Raw genomic sequence first — 20000 nt, 5'->3', positions numbered from 1 at the left:
TATCACTTCCTCCTTCGACACCAATCTCTCTTTCCTCCTTTCCTCTCTCTCTCTCTCCTCTCGGAAACTCCTTTAGGAGAGGATGCCAGGCAGATGACTGACCATCCCTCTCTCTTTCTCACTCTTCTCCTTCCCTCCTGCTTCCTTCCTTCTCTTCTCCTCTTTTCCCCTTGTTCCTTTTCTGAATGAAGAGTTCTCTGCAATTCCTCCGTCTTCAGGCCAGGTCACGTGACCCCAACCTGAAAGATTCCTTGCGTTTCCGAAGTGTCTTCATACTCCGGCCCGAGAAATGGTTTCCTTTTCTTGGTCTTGTTCTTGTGAAAGTTCGGTCACATTGACTCACTATTTTAATCACTTTCGCACTGTGATTATCTGGAAGGACGCATTATTCAGGTATTGAATTTTGTTGAAAGGATTAAGCACATATGAAAAGAAGAAGAAAAACATGTATTGCCAGTTACGCAACGATGTCGCCTTCGTCTTGTTTCCGGAAACAAAAGAAGTGGGAAAATGCGCACCAAATAAACGGGTTCGCTGTACTTGTAGGTCATACAAAAAGCGTTTTAAATATAGTGAAAGCGATGATATAAATAACGGGATTGGTAACTGCAACTTCTATAACATTAATAACGTTTAATTAAAGACGCCGATGAATATCATAATATAATAAGACAAAGTTATCTCTCCTTCCTCCTTTTTCCTTCTTATCTCTCCTCCTCCTCCTCGACGCAGTCACTCCCTCAGCATCCCATTACGCAACGTGAGTCACAAACAGCATGCTAAGTAGGTGAGTCATACTTCAACGAACTTTACCAGCATTCCTTCCTCCTGCTCTTCTTTCCTTTTCATTCACCCTAATCCCAGCTAGCCCCTCCCGCTTCTCATCCTTCCCCCTTTCCCCCTTCGCTCCTCTCCTCCTCCTCTCCCCCTTCGCTCTTCTCCCCTCTCTTCCTTCCCTCATCTCCTCCTTTCTCCCTTCCCTCCTCTCCTCCTTCCCTCCTCTCATCCTCTCACCCTCTCAACCTTCCTTCCTCTCCTTCTCTCTCCCTTCGCTCTTCTCCTCCTCTCCTCCTTCCCCCCTTCCCTCCTCTCCTCCTTCCCCCCCTTCCCTCCTCTCCCCACCCCCCTCCGTAGGCTAGGTCATGCAGGCGAGGACTTGCGTCAGATCTGCTTAGTGTGTTATTCTTTTCGTTATGCATGTCCGTTATCTGGATTTTTTCTGCTTTATCTTTGTTTATTTTTCTTTCCCTATCTTTTGACTCACTCAATCTCTCTCTCTCTTTCTCTCTCTATCTATCTCACTCACTCTCTAGTTTTCTTTATATCTATATTTCTCTGTCTCTTGCTCGTCCCATTTCGTTTCTACTCCGTCTCTCCTCCTCTTACCCCCTCTCTCCCTCATAAACTTAACTATGCCAACGATGAATTGCAACAAAATTCAATCAGCTTAGATTCCACATTGCCTTGCGTCTCTCTCTCTCTCTCTCTCTCTCTCTCTCTCTCTCTCTCTCTCTCTCTCTCTCTCTCTCTCTCTGCAAGTTGTGTATTTCGTGCAAATGGTGAAATTCCAACACCACACTCCGATATGAATAGGTACAAATAAATTTCAAAATACAATACGAGATAGAAAGAAAAAGAGATAAGGATAGAAGGAGGGAGAGAGGGAGAGGGAGAGAGAGAGAGGGAGAGAGAGAGGGAGAGAGAGAGAGAGAGAGAGAGAGAGAGAGAGAGAGAGAGAGAGAGAGAGAGAGAGAGAGAGAGAGAGAGAGAGAGAGAGAGAGAGGAGAGAGAGAGAGAGAGAAGAGAGAGAGGGGAGAGAGAGAGGGGAGGGGAGGGGGAGAGAGAGAGAGAGAGAGAGAGAGAGAGAGAGAGAGAGAGAGAGAGAGCCAGAGAGAGAGAGAGGAGGATATATAATATATCTATCTATCTATCTATATATATATATATATATATATATATATATATATATATATATAGAGAGAGAGAGAGAGAGAGAGAGAGAGAGACGAGAGAAGCGAGAGACTCAAATAACCCTCGTAAATACCAACAAACACACAGTGGCCCAGCGCGGCCTCGCAACACGACCGCGCTGACCGTCGGGGACCATGATAATGGCAGCGATGATCTATGTGAAGCCCCCCCCCCCCCCTCTTTCCGTGCTCTATGTGACCCCCACCTCTCTCTCTCTCCATCGCACTCCTCCCTCCCCTCCTTTCGAGCTATTGGAATCCCTCGTCCCCCTCCTTCACCCCCCTCACACCCCCTCCCCTTCCCCCTTCTTCCCTGATCTATGTATAACCTTCCCCTCTCTCCCTCCTCCCATTCTCTTGTCTATCTGAACCTCTTCTCCCCCTTCCTCCGCCCCTCCCCCTTCTTCCTCAAATCTACTGGAACCCCTCTATCCCTCCCCCCTCCTCCCTCCTCTACCTCTACTCCCCTTCCTGATGATCTACCTATATCTACTTCCTCCTCCTCTTCCTATTACTACTAATTTTTCTTCCTCTTCCTCTTCCCACCTTCCTTCCCCTAACGCCCTGTCACGTGTGCCCCTGAAAACAACGCCATCAACAACAACAAACCGAGGGTCGATCTCAACCGCCGAAAAAAGGCAATTAATCGTCAGATAATCGGGCCTCTTAATGTCTGCCATTTTTGCCGCTCATATTCCGTGTTCTCTGTCTCTGTCTCTCTCTTTCTCTTTCTCTCTCTCTTTCTCTTTCTCTCTCTCTCTCCTATCAATTGCACATTTTGTATTGCGGAATAATTCATTCTCTTTCACAACGATCATGTATTTGTCACAACAAGATTTCCTTTATTCTACTTCGGTTAACGGATCTTGTCTTAGTTCTTTGTTTTGTGCTTTTTTTTTTTTTTTTAATACATTAGTTTAATTTTTTTGTCGTTATACAAGCATGTCTTTTCTTAATAATATGTAAACTGGTAAATATTGTTGAATTTTCATATATTTTTGTTTTCTCTCCAAATTTCTATTAAAATTCCTCCCCTTTCTCTACATCACCACCATCATCCTTCTTTTCACCTACTCTTTCTCCTTCTTTTTTTTCTTCCTCCTCCTCCCCCTCTGCTTCCCCTCCTTCCCCTCTCCTAAACATCCTGTGTGTACGTAATCCCTGTATCCCTGGAATAGCCAATCAGGACACTACACTGAAAGCTAAACCAGCCAATCAGCGGCGCGCTTTAGTACCTTAATGATCTCCAGTACGTTGACTCTTAATGGCAAGGCTGCACTGCGTGAGTACACATACACACGCGCTCACACGCATGTACGTACATATACGCGCACGCATGTGGCCACATACAAGAAAATCAAAGAAACAAAATAATCTAAACACGAACACACAATGTTGGAAAAAAAAACAGAGACGGAAACAAATTTACAAAAATCCTGACACGTGCTACATACAACAACACACTTCCTCCCTATTTCATCCCCTCCCCTCCCCTCTCTTCCCACCCCACCCCCTATCTGCCAACTTTGAAGAGCATGACCCCTTTGCCACAGGGGTAAGAGGGGGGTAGAAGAATAACACCCCTTTTTTCCACCTCAAACAACCCCCTCTCCCTCCCTACCCCCACCCCCACCCCCAAACAACCCCCTCTCCCTCCCTACCCCCACCCCCACCCCAAACAACCCCCTCTACCCCCACCCCATTAAGCAGAGCGCCCACTGGAATGTTAAACACGCAATGTTCCCCAACACGCTGGCCAGGGTGCCGGACGTTCTTCACCTGTTGCGTCAGGTGGGAGGGGGGAGGGGGGAGGGAGGGAGGAGGGGGGAGGAAAAAGAAGAAATGAAGGAGAAGGAGGAAAAGGAGATGAAGCAGGAGGGAAATGAGGAAATGAGGCAGAGAGGAGGAAAAAGCGACGACGACGAAGACGAAACAAGAAAGGAAGAGAAAAAAGGCGCTCCATTAGCTAATAGGTCACACCCATGAGAATCAGATGCAGGAACCAAGCGACCGCCAAGCGCGGATTGGCGCTGACGAAGCGCAGCTCGAAGCCGGCCGTCTGCTCAGGACCATCGCGATGGGGCTTGGCTGAGAGAGAGAGAGAGAGAGAGAGAGAGAGAGAGAGAGAGAGAGAGAGAGAGAGAGAGAGAGAGAGAGAGAGATAAAGAGAGAGAGAGAGATAAAGAGAGAGAGAGAGATAAAGAGAGAGAGATATTATAAGATGGGTAGATGAAAGGATCGGCAGAGAGACAGATGGATGGATAGAATGACAGATGGCTAGACATACACACGACAGGGAGAGAGATGAAGGAGGGATAGGCAGAGAAGCACAGGCCATATCCAAAGCCCCCCCCCCACGCCCCCCACAAGACAGCAGAATAAGCATTCCAGATGACTTCCTTACTCCCTTTCTAGATCCTCTCATTCTCCCTCCCACTTCTCCTTCTCCTATTCTCCCTTCCTCCCTCGCTCTCCTTGTTCTCCCTACTCCTATCCCCCATACGTGAATTCCTCCCTCGTTTCCCTTTCTACTCCCTTATTTCCCCCCTCTCGCCTCCTCCTACTCTTCTTACTTCTCTCCTACTTCCTTCCCCTTCCCTCACTCCCCCCCCTCTCTCTTTCTCTTTCTCTTTCTCTCTCTCTCTCTCTCTCTCTCTCTCTCTCTCTCTCTTTCTCTTTCTCTTTCTCTCTCTCTCTCTCTCCCTCCACCCCTATCCTCTTTATCCCCTCCCCCCTACCCCTTCCTGTATAGCAGCCCCCCCCCTCCCCCGCCGCTCACTCGCGCTTCAACCTCCCATTTTTGCAAGATTACGTTGACGCGCAACATGACAGCGGCGGCGGCGGCGGCGGCGACTTAAAGAGACTCGTAATTCCAGGTGCAAGGCAAGAAATTATACGAAATGCAGGAAAGGAGAAAAAGCGGGGAAGGGGGAAGGGGGGAGGAGAGGGAGAGGGGAAGGGAGGGAAAGAAAGAAAAAATATCCCGGATTTAGGTTGTTACGATTCTGGCCGATGAACTCGCTGCTCCTCTTTCCTCCGCCTCCCTCTCCTCCGTCCAGGTATCTTCGTCCAGTTTCTCCCTCTTCTAATTCTTCTTTATCTCCTCCACATTTCTGCGATTTCTTCTTCTTCTCACCCAATTCCTTCCTTCCTATCACTACTCCTCTCCCCCTATCCCCATGCACCAGTACCACCACCCTCCTCCTCCTCTTCTTCTTCTTCCTCTTCATCCTCCTATTCATCTTAATCTTCTACTTCCTCCTCTTCATTTTCCTCTTCCTCCTTCTCCCTTCCCCACACCCACAAATCCTCCTTCCCTCACCCACCTCCTACCATTCCCCCCCTCTCCCTCGCCCTCCCCCAGTCCTCCTCCTCCTCCCCATTCAAGTTCCTATTCCCTCACAACCCTACGCCCCTCACTGCCCGCCCATCACTCCCTCGCTCGTCCCGTGAGAGGAAACGAGGCTCCCGCGTCCTCCAGCTGTTCCTCAAGGGGCGGCGCCTTCGTCAGGATATGTACCGAGGAATCACCTGTCGTTTCCTGCGATTAGGAAAGGAATGAGGAAGGGACAAGGGAATGGGGAACGGAGGAGGGAGAGGGAAGGAATGGGAAACGGAGAAGGGAGAGGGAAGGAATGAGGAAGGGACAAGGGAATGGGGAACGGAGGAGGGAGGGGAAAGGAATGAGGAAGGGACAAGGGAATGAGGAAAGGAGGAGGGAGGGGGAAGGAATGAGGAAGGGACAAGGGAATGAGGAACGGAGGGAGGGGGAAGGAATGAGGAAAGGACAAGGGAATGGGGAACGGAGGAGGGAGGGGGAAGGAATGGGAAACGGAGGAGGGAGGGGAAAGGAATGAGGAACGGAGGGAGGGGGAAGGAATGAGGAAAGGACAAGGGAATGGGGAACGGAGGAGGGAGAGGGAAGGAATGAGAAAGAGAAGAGGACATACGAATGAGAAAAGAGGAGGATGAGCATCGAGGAAGGGGGGAAGGGGGAGGGGAGAAAGGAAAGAAGGGAAAGGAGGAAAAGGTAGAAGGAAGGCGGAAGGAGGAAAGAAACAAGGGAAGAGGAAGAAGGAAAGAAGAGTCGGAAGAAATGAAGGATAAAGGGAGAAAGGAAAGGGGAAATAAATAAAGGAATTATATGAAAAAAGGAAGAGAAGAAGAGAGGGAAAACCGAAGGAAAGAAGAATGAAAGAAGGAAGTGAAAAGCGACAAATGGGAAAACGGGGAAATAAGAAAAGGGGGAAATAGGAAACGGGGGAAAAAGGAGAGGAGAGAAAAGGAGTAAGAAGGATTGGAGGGGGAATAGGAGAAGAGTAGAAGGAAAGAGTAAAAGGGAAGAGAGAACCGAGAAGAAATACAGAAAAAAGAATCCCCAGCGGGAGACGAAAGCAGCGAAAATGAAGAGAAAAGAAGGTGGATTGTGGTGGTGGTGGGGGAGGGGGAGGGGGAGGGGGCGGAAGGGGGGTCCGCAGTTTAGCTCGACCCCCGCTACCTATTTGTAGTAAATCGCGGGCGTGTTAACCCCGATCGCGGCCATTCTAGCGGTAGCGATTGTACCCGGCGCCCGCGGGAGGGCCGCGTCATCTACCTTTCCCACCCTTTGCTTTTCAATGGAGTTTCGTCTCTTGTTTCGGGGTGGGGGTGGGGGGGGGGTTGTGCCAAATTGGGGGATTGCTGTTTTTCCATTTCTCTGCTGAATCAATTATGCTATCATGGCCTTTCTGTTTGTTGCTTTCTCTCTCTCTATCTCTTTCTCTTTCATTTTCTCTCTCTATCTCTATCTCTATCTCTATCTCTATCTCCCTCCCTCCCTCCCTCCCCCTCTCGCTCTCTCTCTCTCTCTCTCTTCCTTCCTTCCTTCCTTCCTTCCTTCCTTTCTTCCTCCCTCTCTCTCTCTCCAGAATAAACAACAACTCAACAACAAAACTCCCCCTGCCACCATTCCCCATTACCAACACAGAACCACCCCTTCCCCTTCCCACTGCCAACGACAACCACCGCCCGCCAACCGCCCGCGCCGGCGCTCGTCCCCCGCCCGCCCCCGACAGAGGGCGCTCGCGTAAACACCCTCCTTGTTTACGTTTCCCTCCGTAATCAGTCTATTAATAGCCATCGGTCGTTTCCCGATTCCTCCTTGGCTCTGAGGAGTTGTTCGAGTCGGTTCACGTGTTCGGATGTTCATTACTTTTTGTCTAGTCTTCCCGCGCTTCCCATGGCGCTGGATTTTTTTTTTTTTTTTTTTTTTTTTTTTTTTTTGGGGGGGGTGAGCGGAGGCTTAACATTTTTTTTCTTTGAGGAAGTGGTATTCTATTTCGGGTTTATGTGTGATAGGGGAGGGGGGGAGGTTAGATGGGGAGGGGAGAGGGAAGGTTAAATGGGGAGGGAAGGGGAGGAGGAGGAGGAGGAGAAAAGAAGGAGGAGGAGGAGGAGGAGGAGGAGGAGGAGGAGGAGGAGGAGGAGGAGGAGGAGGAGGAGGAGGAAGAGGAGGAGGAAGTGAAAGAGGAGGAGGAAGTGAAAGAGAAGGAAAAGGAGGAGGAGGTTAGAGGGGAGGAGGAGAAGGAAGAGAAGGAGGAGGAAGAGGAGGAGTACAAGAAGAAGGAAAAGGAGGAAAGGGGGGGTGGCGTAAGGGGGGCGGGGGTCAGCGTAACCTCAACACACCCTTGGCGGCGCCACACTGCGAGGAACTAAACATCAACCAACTTCATTGCCATGACTACTTTTTTTCATTTCCTTTTTCCTCTCTCTCAACCTTCCTCTTCCTCCTCCTTCTCCTTCTCCTTCTCCTTCTCCTTCTCCTTCTCCTTCTCCTTCTTCTTCTTCTTCTTCCTCCTTCTTCTTCTTCTTCACCTTTACTTCTCCTTTGCCTTCTCTTCTTCCTCCTCTCTCTCTTACCTGTCTCGGGCACTTACACGAATCAAAAGCAACAGACAACAACGTTCAGTCGGATCAATGCCGCGCCCTGTCCTTACCAAAGCACTCTCAAGCAACAAGCATATTGCACTTCGTTCCTTCATCTGCAAGGCACCTTTGAGCAACAGTTTATGAGTAAAAGCATTTGTATCCAGCGAGTAAAGGCAGAGTTGAAAGGGGTGGTTGAATGGAATGGTTGGTGGCGGCAGCGAGTTTGCTTTGGGTGTAACGTAATCTGTCCGTTTCTCTATCGTTATCTCTCTCTCCTCCCTTCCTCGCTCCTCTGTGTCTTTCTGTGTCTCTCTGTTTCTGTCTATGTATTAAGTCTCTGTGTCAGCCTCTGTGTCAGTCTCTGTGTCAGTCTCTGTGTCAGCCTCTGTGTCAGCCTCTGTGTGTGTGGCTCTGTCTCTCTTGGTGTCTCTCTGTGTAGCTCTGTCTCTCTTGGTGTCTCTCTGTGTAGCTCTGTCTCTCTTGGTGTCTCTCTGTGTGGCTTTGTCTCTCTATATCTATGTCTCTGTCTCTGTCTCTGTCTCTGTCTCTCACCAATCATGAAAAAGGCCGAGACTATTCCCAGGCACACACTAACAACTACTGCACGACAGACATCACGCTCTTCATCATAAAAATCAAACGAGTCATTAGGCAGAACCAAGACTAATCATGATACGTGTTTTTCTTAATAGAATGGACCTCAATTAAATCATAATTACTACAAAGTGAAAAGAAAAAAAAAATAATTAACATAATTAATATAACGTGATCATCAGAGAAAACCAATATATTACCCTCAATGACACTATTATTCTAATACCAAGAAAATATGTTTTAGGTTTATTCTTTACGTTAAGGTAGAAGCAAAACAGGCCTGTCTCCTATACCTATATACATTCTAAGTATATAAAACAAATTAGCTACTTTGAGGGATCAAAGTAAATACGATTTTTAATCAGCCTTAATATCGTTTATCAATTAACACTCCATGTATTAACTTTATTGTCCTTATCCTTAAAGGACTTAATAGCAGGGATCTCCGCCCTATCCTCTACATCCCATGTATTTATCCTCCCTCCTCCCCCTCCCCCCCCATCCTCTCCCTTTAATTGATTTGATTAAATGGATCAAAAGATTACCAATCTGAAGTGATAACACGACCAGGACCCAAAATAAAATGATTGGAGCAAATGTCGTTAGGGCAGTTAAGGATGAGACAAAATATACTGTCTCTTTCTCTTTCTCCTGTCTGTCTGTGTCTGTCTGTCTGTCTGCCAGTCTATTTGACTGTCTGGCGCCCTGTCTGTCTGTCTGTCTGTCTGCCAGTCTATTTGACTGTCTGGCGCCCTGTCTGCCTGTGTGTGTGTGTGTGTGTGTGTGTGTGTGTGTGTGTGTGTGTGTGTGTGTGTGTGTGTGTGTGTGTGTGTGTGTGTGTGTGTGTCTGAAAGTCTATTTGTGTGTCTGGCGCCCTGTCTTGACTAGTTGATGGTATGTTATTGATTGGAGGAGATGGAGGCGAGTGATAAGGGACAGATAGGGTGTTATCTCTGAGGGAATGGGAGGGGGAGATGAAAGAAGGAAAGAAGAAAGAACGAGAGAGAGAGGGAGAGAGAAAGAAAGAAAGAAAAAAAGAGAGAAATCGAAATCAAAGAGGAAAATAAAATGCTCAACCAGTCTTTAATCATTACCAAGGAACGACAGAACACAAAATCACACACACAAAAAAAACGAAAAATAAAAGTAAAGAAAAAAAAAAATCCCCAACACGATATTGCTTTCCTGGAGCTTTCAACCTTCAACCAACCAACCAATCAACCACACTGCCTTATTCTACCCTGATAGCAACCTCAGTGACAAATATGTGTCGAAACGGCTACTCGTGTACTTGACATAAGGGTGAGAGGGGGGAAGGGGAAGGGGATGGGGGGGAGGGGGGAGGGAAGGGTATATCACACTGATAAGGCGTGATAAGCCAACCCGGAGACTTGCAAGTAATTGGCATCGGAAAAGCCTTGTTCTTTGGTTCTTTGGTTGATGCGGAGGGGAGGTGGGCGTGGGAGGAGGAGGAGGGGCGTGAGGTCTAATACTTTCTTTTTTGAAAAAACTCAATTCGCGATAAGAGAGATAGCTTATCGAGGGGACTGAACTTTATACTGCCTCGCCTGCCCCTATCTGTTCCCTTTACTGACGAAATGTTGAGGATTTACGTAAAGAAATGTAATCAAAAGTACGTATTGATAATCACGAGAAGTAGGGAAAAGAATCATATACATCTCTCTCTCTCTCTCTCTCTCTCTCTCTCTCTCTCTCTCTCTCTCTCTCTCTCTCTCTCTCTCTCTCTCTCACACACACACACACACACACACACACACACACACACTCACACTCACACTCACACTCACACTCACACTCACACTCACACTCACACTCACACTCACACTCACTCTCACACTCACTCTCACACTCACCCCCCACACACACACATTATATATATATATATATATATATATATATATATATATATATATATATATATATATGTAATATATATATAAACGCATACATATATGTATATATATTATATATACATATTTGTATATATATCATAAATATTATACATATATATATATATATATATATATATTTGTATATATATCATAAATATTATACATATATATATATATATATATATATATTAGATAGAATGATAGATATATGGGCGCATGAAACAATTTGTAAAAAAAGTAGGGAAAAACAGGCTTCATTATACCAGCAACAAGAACACCAATAATAATAATAATAATAATAATAATAATAATAATAATAATAATAATAACAATAATAATAATAAAACATACATATTGAATCTAAAATACATGTCCTTCACATCCATTAACATCAACACACACTCAACAGATAGGCCTATGTCGATACAGATGGCTGGATATTCATTCGAATCAGCAGTTCGACCGAATCAGATATTTCGAAGCTCCGTTCTCAACTTACACGTGTGCACTGCAATCGATCTGCTCTTTGAATAAAGTTCACTTCAAGTTCCATTATGTTAGAATTGTCATCAAATCGTTCACGCACTTTTGAATGTTCACCAACGGAGAAAGAAAACGCGGACGTTTCGATTAACGGGAGAAAGCACAGATTGGCAATAAAATATAATACTGATAAATAAAAAATAAATCAGAGTCCATCAGTATATTTTAAAAAACAGTTTATCAATACTGTATAATTCTGCCCACAGTTCTTCGACACAAACACACGTCATGATACAAGAACAAACCGAATAAATAAATGCATCACATTCTTCCGAACACTAATCAACATCAGACAGAAAGATCAAAGATATCTGAAAATTAACGATCAACAAATATATATATATAAAAAAACCCGGGCGTTCTTCACTCGAGAAGCGCGTCAAGAAAAGCGAACGAGAGCGCGCGAACACCCACCCTTCTCGCGCGGCGGCTGAAGAACAACTGAAATGCCTCCCGCCCGCGCTGCCCGCCCGCCCTCTCACGCGCGGAAGGGGGGGGGGGGAGAGGAAGAGGGGAGAGGGTTAAGGGGGAGAGGGTTAAGGGGGAGAGGGAAGAGGGGGAAAGGGGATAGGGGAGAGGGGGAGGGTTGAGGGGGGAGGAGGATAGGGAAGAGGGGAGAGGGTTGAGGGGGAAAGGGGAAAGGGGATAGGGGAGAGGGGTTGAGGGGGATGAGGATAGGGGAGAGGGGGAAGAGAGAAATGGGAAATGGGGGAATGGGGAAAGGGGAGGTGGAAGTGGAAGAGGAAAGAGGGGAAGCGGAAGAGAGAGAGAGAGAGAGAGAGAGGAAGCGGGAATGGAGAAAGAGGAGTAAGAGGAAATGTGGAAGGAGGGCGAAGGGAAAGAGGGAGGGGACAAGAAGAGGGGAAGAGGAGAGAGAAGGGAGAACGGCGAAAGAGGAAACCCATTCCATCACTTTCTGGGAGAGAGGGGGGAAGGGGTAGAAGGGAGGAGGGAGAAGGGGGATGAGGAGGGGGGTGGGAGGTGGGGGTTCGTTCCGGTCGTTTAGTTTACCAAAACATAAAAGAGAAAGTCCACACACACACAAACACACGCGCAGGCAGGCAGGCAGGCAAGCAAAAAGACAAGCAAGCAGACATGTGTTTGCGTACGTGCTGTCATGGTGACTCATGACACTATTACGCGGCGCCATGCACTGCCCCGCGCCTCCAAATTCAAATTCAAGTGAACCACTTACTTCCCCAACTGCCGTGACTTAATAAAAGATACGGAATGGTGTACAGTGCGCAACGGATAGAGTGCAACGACGGCGAAAGACGGGAAGACATACGCGAACTCCAAGTGAAAAGATTTTCCTATAAATTGCGTTTCAATCTCAACGTGATTTGCTCATTTGGCGTTTCAAATGAAAACATTTCTCGCATTTTTTTTTTCTTTTTTTTTCATTAACAGACCATCGCCATGAAATCTAAATCTGACGAACGATCCTTCCGGACAAATAAAGTTGATCAAGTCATGCAAAAACGAGCAAGAAATGCAACACTGCGACATCAAAGAACTGCTCGTTTATCCTGTGATCTTTGCGGGACAAGGAGACATCTTCCCTAAGGGGGAGGAGGGGAGAGGGAGAGGGGGAGAGAGAGGGGCAGGGGGAGACATGGGAAATAGAGGGAGGGAGAGAGGGAGAAAGGGAGAGGAGGAGACATGGGAAAGAAGTGGAGAGAGGGAGAAAGAACTTTTTCCCTCTATTTTCTTCGTCCGGCCGAAACAACTTGAGATTCTTTTGTAACGCACTAAACAAAGGGTGCAGTGCGTTGTAAGTTGACTAGCACACTATTGAAAGAAGACCAAGAACAAGAGACACGCCTCATACCTATTTGCTGACATGCTGCGGTTGTAAGGTCTACTTTCGAGGGAGTAGGTAGAGGGGTGGTAGAGGGAAGAAGAGATAGTGAGAGCGCGAGAGAGAGATCGGAGAGAGCGCGAGCGCGATCGCGGAGCTCGCGAGAGAGAGATAGTTCGGTTTTTGTTTGGAAAGGTTTGGGAGGTTCGAGGGTTCATGGACGGGGTCTTGAGTGAATGTCCCCCCCCCAAACCTTTAATCTATATTTGTGTACTGAGTGTGTGGTCTCGTTGTCTGTGTGTTATTGTGTAGGGTGTTGTGGGTGTGTATCTTGTGTAGAGAGTTATGTGATGTGTGTGTGGATTGGGTATGTGGTGTGTGTGTATGGGCTGTGTGTGTGGTACTGGTGTATTGGAGAAGTGTTGTGTATGTGTGTGTTGGTGTATGTGTGTGTGTGTGTGTGTATGTGTAATGGTGTGTGAGGTATTGTTGTGAGTGCTTGTGTACTGTGTGTGTGTGTGTTATGTGTGTGTGTGTTGAGTGTGTGTTTGTGTGTGTGGATGTGGTAGGGTGTGTGGTGTGGTATGGTGTGAGAGTGTGTGTGTGTGTGTGTGTGTGTGTGTGAGGTGTCAAGTTGTGTGTGGTGTATGTGTGTGTGTTTGTGTGAGAGAGTATGTTAGATGTGTGTGTGTGTGTTTGTGTAGTGTATGAGTATGTATGTGTTTTGTGTGTGTAGGTGTCGTGTGTGTTGAGTGCTGTGTGTGTGTTGTGGTGTGTGTGAGTGGGTGTGTGAGTGTATGTGTGTGTGTATGTGTCATGCTGTTGCTGTTGTGTACTGTCGTATGGTATGTGATGTGTGATGTGTAGTGGGGACGTGTGTGTGTGTGTGTGTGTGTGTGCTTTTGAGTGACGATGTATGTGTGACGTCGTAGTGTGTGAGTCTGTGTCATGTGTGTGTATGGTGTGATGTCAGCTGTGTGTGTAGTGTGTGTGTGGTTTATGTGTATGTGTGTGGATGTGTGTGTATGGTGTGTATGAGTGTATGTATGTGTGTGTATTTGTGTTGTTTGTGTTATGTGTGTGTGTGATGTGTGTGTTTGTGTGTATGTGTGTGTGTAAATGTCGGGGTGTGTATGTGTGTCGTGTTATTTAGAGTGTGAGGGTAGTGTTGAGTTTGTGTTGTGTGTGTGTAGGTGTGTGTATGTGTGTATAGAGTGTGGGTGTGTTCAGATTGTGTGTGTATTATCGTGTATAGTGTGGGTGACTGTTGGTGGTATGTGTGTGTGTTTGTGTGTGTATGTGTGTGTTTGTATGTTTGAGTTTTTGTGTGTGTGTGGGAGTTGTGTATGTTGTGTGTGTGTGGATGTGAAATGGTTGTGTTGTCGTATGTGGTTGGTGGATGTGTATGGTGTGTGTGTGGTGAGTACGTATGTGGTGTGTGTGTGTGTGAGTGTTTGTGTGTGGTTGGTGTATGTGTTTGTGGGTGGTATGTGTGTGTGAGTGGCTGTGTGTTTATGTGTGTATGTATGTGTAGGTATGTTTTTTGACGGTGTGTGTGTTTGTGTGTGGATGTTTGTGTGAGTGTGGTGTGTGTGGTGTTGTTTGTGTTTGTGGTATGTGTGTGAGTAAGTGTATGTATGTGTAGTGTTATGTGTGTGTGTAGGTGTGTGTGTGTATGTGTGTGTGTATGAGTGTGTAATAGTGTATGTATGTGTGTGTCGGTGTGGTATTGGTGTGTATGTGTGTCTGTGTGTATGTTTCTGTGAGTGTGTGTATTTTTGTGTGCTTGAGTTGTGTGTGTGTATGTGGGTTGTGTCTGAGTGTTTGTGTCGTGAGTGTGTTTGTGTTTGTATGTGGGTTGGGGGAGTATGGTGGTGTGTGTGGTAGTGTGAGTGTGTGTGGATGTGTGTGTGTGTGTATGTGTATGTGTGGGTGAATGTTTGTGTGTCATGTGTGTCGTAATGTGAGGTGTGTGTAGTGGTGTGGTGTGTATTGTGTTAGTGTGTATGTGTGTTTTTATGTGTGTTGTATGTTGTTTGTGCGTATGTTCTGTGTGGCAGTTTGGTGTTTATATATATATGTGACGGTGGTGTCGGTGTGTGTACTGGTGATGTTTGTGTGTGTTGTGTGGTTTGGTGAGTGTAAGTGGTGTGTGTGTGGTGTGTGTATGGTGTAAGTGTATGTGTGTGTGATGTGTGTGTCTGTGTGTGTGTATGTGTGTGGTATGTGGGAGTTTATGTGTGTGTAGCTGTGTTTTGTAAGTGGTGAGTGTAGTAGTTGGTGTCTGTAAGTATGTGTCATAGTATGTGTATGAGTCATTATATATACGTTTAGATAATTATATTTTGTTTTTTTATTTATATTATATTATATAAAATTATATTATATAAAATAGATTGATATATATATAGGTATATTTAAATTTTAGTTTCATACATATAAATATAATATATATTAAACATATAGTCATTATGGTTACATATATATATATAACATATATATACTTTATAATAAAAAAACATATTTTTATTTATATATATACATATATATACTATATATTCTTATAATAATTATAAATATATATGTTATATTTAAATGATATATACATATTTATTACATATATATACATATATATATATATATATATCATATATCTATATACATATATATCATATATATATAATATACTTTACATATATACATATACATAAGTATATATATTTAATCGATATAGATAAGATATAATATATTTTATTTTTATATATTATAATATAAATATATTTATATATTATTATATAGATATATATTTATATTATATATGATATTAGATATATAATATTTATATATATAAATAATATATATAAATATATTGATATATAAATATTGATATATATAAATATATAGATTATTTATATATTATATATTATTTTATATATTATATATAATAAGATGACATATAGATATATATATATATATATAATATATTTATTAATATATATATAAATATATATATATATTATATATATATATATAATATATATATTACTTATATATATATATATATATGATATGTAGAATTTACTATGTATATAAAATAAATAAAATTATATATTTATAAATATCTACATTTAATAATATATATATATATAATATTTATATTATATATTATACATACATTATATACTTTATTTATGAAAATTTATATTATATATATATTATATATTTTATATATTATATATTATATATATATATATGCATAAATATACACACAACACACACAACACACACACACACAACACACTACCACACACACTCACACACACACACACAACCATTTATATAATATATATATAGATATATATATAGTGATATATATATATGCATTAATATTATATATATAATAGATATGAGAGAGAGAGAGAGGAGTGAGATGATAGAAGAGAGAGTGAAGAGAGAGTGAGAAGTGAGAGAGAGAGAGAGAGGAGGGAAGAGAGAACCATATATGATATATATATATATATATATATATATATTTATAAATATGCATAAAATATATTATTATATAAGATGTATATAATTTATATATATTATATAATATATAACTATATATATATATATATATATATATATATAAAATTTACACACCACATGTACACAGCACACGCATTATGTATTATAAGCATATAAGATCACTATAGATGTAGATAGGCAGCTGATGAGTGAGTGACAGAAGAGGGGCGAGAAGAGAGATGTGGAGAGGGAGAAGTGGAAGAGAGAAAGAGAGGAGATGAAGAGGAAGAAGAGGGAGGAAGATAGATAAATAGATACTGATGAATAAATAAACACGTGTGTGTCTGCATTACTAATAAGCATATGGATCACCTGAGACAGGCAGCGAGAGTGAGTGCCAGAGAGGGGGGATAGGAGGAGGAAGTGGAGGAGGAGGGAGGAGGAGGAGGCAGGAAAGAAGAGGTCAGGAGGAGAGGAGAATGAGAAGATAGAGAAGAGGAAGAAGAAGAGGAAGAAGAAGAGGAGGAGAGGAGGAGGATGAGGGGGAAGGGGGGGAGGCAGAGAAAGGGATAGAGATCATTGAGACTTTTTTAATGAGGAAGTCAGAAATGCAACATCAAAAACATGCAAAAACGCCTGGTTGCCATCACCTAGTCCTTGAACCGGAAATTACCGTGTGTGTGTGTGTGTGTGTGTGTGTGTGTGTGTGTGTGTGTGTGTGTGTGTGTGTGTGTGTGTGTGTGTGTGTGTGTGTGTGTGTGTGTGTGTGTGTTTGTGTGTGTGTGTGTGTGTGTGTGTGTGTCTGTGTGTGTCTGTGTGTGTTCGGTCACACGTACACCTCATATCAGTTTTATACACCCGAATATCATCGGAAAAATACATACATAAAAGACAGACAGACAGACAGACAGACAGACAGACAGGCAGACGCACACCCACACACACACACACACGCCTGTGCACATCCACCGCCCAAGATCTGCCTGGACGCCTCCAATCTCCGTTGCCGATTATCCATGCGTCTTCATTAGGCGATTATCCCTCTGGACTGACATCGGGCAGAGCGACTTTCAAGGTCTTTAGCGTTGTCTTGTGTTGGATATATGAGACTGATCTTTTTTTTTTTTTTTTTTTTTTTTTGGGGGGGGGTAGATTTTTCTTGTCTCTGGGTTATCTATTTATGTATGATACTATTTTTGTGCCTGAGTGAATATTTTTGGGTATGTATTTGCCTGAAAGTGTGTATTTATTGCGTTTCCAACCTCCGGAAATGATTATTGACCATATCTTGTTGAAATGACACATATTTGTATATATGCACGTACCCTATACATATCGATACTCGTAGTGTAAAATAAAAATAAAAATCACATACATCCAGATACACAAACACACAAACCCATACAAGCTCTCCACTACAAATGCAAATTGAACAACCACAATCCCTACCTCCAGCTGCCTGACTGCGGGCTGTGGACACTCACCTGGAAGGAGAAAAGGAAGTATTAAATCAAGGGTTAATTTAGAGTAATTGGAAACTGCTGGAAAATAAAGTCCCTTTTTTACATCAGTTTGGATCAAAATAACCGTCGTGTAAGAACGCGAGGTAATCAAAGGTATTCATCTTGCTGAAAGACGGAGGCAAAAAAACAAAATATATGTACGTAATCAACTTAATGAAGAAGAGACAGGAATAACTTACACAGATGTATGACAAGGTCCCCTCCTAAAAAAAATAAATAAGAAAGAGAACAAAAACAAAAGACGTACACGCCTCAATACACCAACTGAACTTTTTTTTTATATCATTTGTCTTCCCCAAAAGAACAAAACTAAAGTGAGATATATATGCCTTCAGGTGTTGAGGCCAAGGCTCTGGAAATACTTCAGGATACGATTTCTGTAATTTGAGAAACACATTTGCGCGGAATCCTTGGAGAAAATGGTTCAGATAAAAAGTGTCTGAGATTTTTTTTTCTTTTTTTTTTGGTGTATGTGTGTGTGTGTGTGTGTGTGTGTGTGTGTGTGTGTGTGTGTGTGTGTGTGTGTGTGTGTGTGTGTGTGTGTGTGTGTGTGTGTGTGTGTGTGTGTGTGTGTGTGTGTGTGTGTGTGTGTGTGTGTGTGTGTGTGTGTGTGTGTGTGTGTGTGTGTGTGTGTGTATGTGTGTGCGCGCGCGCGCGTACGTGCGTGTCCGTGTATGCCTGATTCCTGCAGAAATACGTGTCCCTGTACCTGCATGTCCCTGCATGTGTGCGCTTATTCCTTGCTGCATCTGAGTGAATGTTCCTGCTTATGTATGTGTATGTGCGCGTGTATACCAGCGAATGTGTACACGTGCAACTGACCGGGCTGGGATGTTAATTACAGAGATAGCATCATTAGGCAACATTATGCACCGCCACCGCATGCTGTGACCGAGGGACTTTGACCGCCAAATCCTGAGCATCTTCCAGAAAACACGACTTCCACAAGCAATATAATGTGCCTGGAGTTCCATGAGAAGTGAACAGCGTAAAGCACAACATAATACTGCACACCTCATAGATCTCATACGGATTCTTTTTCCACTTAAATTAACTTCCTAAATAATTGATGTTACGAAGGTCCATCATATTATCCATTAATCAACATGAAGGTCGTCCTGCAGTCACGATAGAACATTCGACATTTTGGAAGTGTTATGGAATGCGGGTAGTATGGCCGTAGAGTTTATTGTCGTGTTCGAGATTAAATCGAGCAAGAAAATCTGAATCAATGTCCGCAGTGTGTACATGTGTGTGTGCGCATGAGTGTGTGTGTGTGTGTGTGTGTGTGTGTGTGTGTGTGTGTGCGTTGTTATTGTGGTGTGGTGTTGCAGTGTGTTGGGTTTGTTGTTGTGTGCGGCGCGCGCCATGTGAGAAATTCAGAATGTGTGTACATGTGCGTGTTTTGATGCGTGCGCACACGTATTAATTTGCATCTCAAAGGGAACTAACCTCGCGACTCGGCTGATCACAGAACGAAGGGCTTATTAAAATGCTGAGGCAAAGGAAGTGAAGATTTCTTCTCAAGTAACAAAAACAAACAAAAAAGAGAGCGAGAGAAAGAGAAAACAGACATAAAATATTTAAGAGTTTCCGGCGAGTAATGACATTAGGCTCAAATAATCAACCACATGCGCGCGCCAGCACAAGTACGCACACAATTCCAGACGCAATCGCACACGCACACGTATACGCATGAACATGTACACCAAGAGGCCATGTGCACACGCAAGAATATACGTCCTAGATACGCACATGTCCGGGTCATGTGTAGACACAAGCTCTACGTTTATGGCAACAGTGGACATATAGCCACGCCATAAAGACCTGCGGGGGGCCGTTAAATTAATGGCCGCCATGACTACGAACCACACCTCTTTAATGTCACCTGCAACTCAACCACCACCCTCCCCCCCTCCCTACCCTACCCTCCATTCCCATCCCCTCTCCTATTCCCCAGGGAGAGAGAGAAGATGATGAGAGAGAGAGGGAGAGAGTGAGGAGAGAGAAGGGAGAGAAGAGGAGGGAGAGGTTGGAGATATGAGAGAGGTGAGGAGAAGAGAGAGAGAGGGAGATCGAGGAGGAGAGAGAGAGAGAAGTGGCGAGGAGAGAGAATGAGAGAGAAGAGGAAGAGGAGAGAAGAGGAAGGAGAGAGAAGAGGAAGGAATGGAAAGAGGATGAGAGAGAGAGATGCGAAGAAGAAGCAGGAGAGTTGAGAGAGGAAGAGAATGAGAGAGGA

General features: G+C 44.0%; 1 protein-coding gene across 3 annotated transcripts in view; it reads right to left on the bottom strand.

Moving 5' to 3' along the window:
• Window positions 1-20000, bottom strand: part of Cen (cerebellar degeneration-related protein 2-like) — a 182067-nt gene that overhangs the window by 60010 nt on the left and 102057 nt on the right. The window contains exons 1-2 of one of the 3 annotated variants that reach the window (XM_043025848.2): window positions 11342-11370; window positions 1-372 (exon numbers count right to left, since the gene is read on the bottom strand). The exon at window positions 1-372 is cut by the window's left edge and continues 877 nt beyond it. The exons of the other annotated variants lie outside the window; for them this stretch is intronic. The gene's annotated coding sequence lies outside the window, so the exon portion shown is untranslated. Of the gene's footprint in view, window positions 373-11341; window positions 11371-20000 lie in introns of those variants that run through there. 3 annotated transcript variants of the gene reach the window in all.

This window comes from Penaeus japonicus, unplaced genomic scaffold (assembly GCF_977035675.1).
Source record: "Penaeus japonicus unplaced genomic scaffold, GWHDUDI00000001_assembly GWHDUDI00000038, whole genome shotgun sequence".
NCBI lineage: Eukaryota > Metazoa > Arthropoda > Malacostraca > Decapoda > Penaeidae > Penaeus > Penaeus japonicus.
Note: the sequence above shows the minus strand (reverse complement) of the source record. Positions and strands in the feature narration are given on the sequence as shown.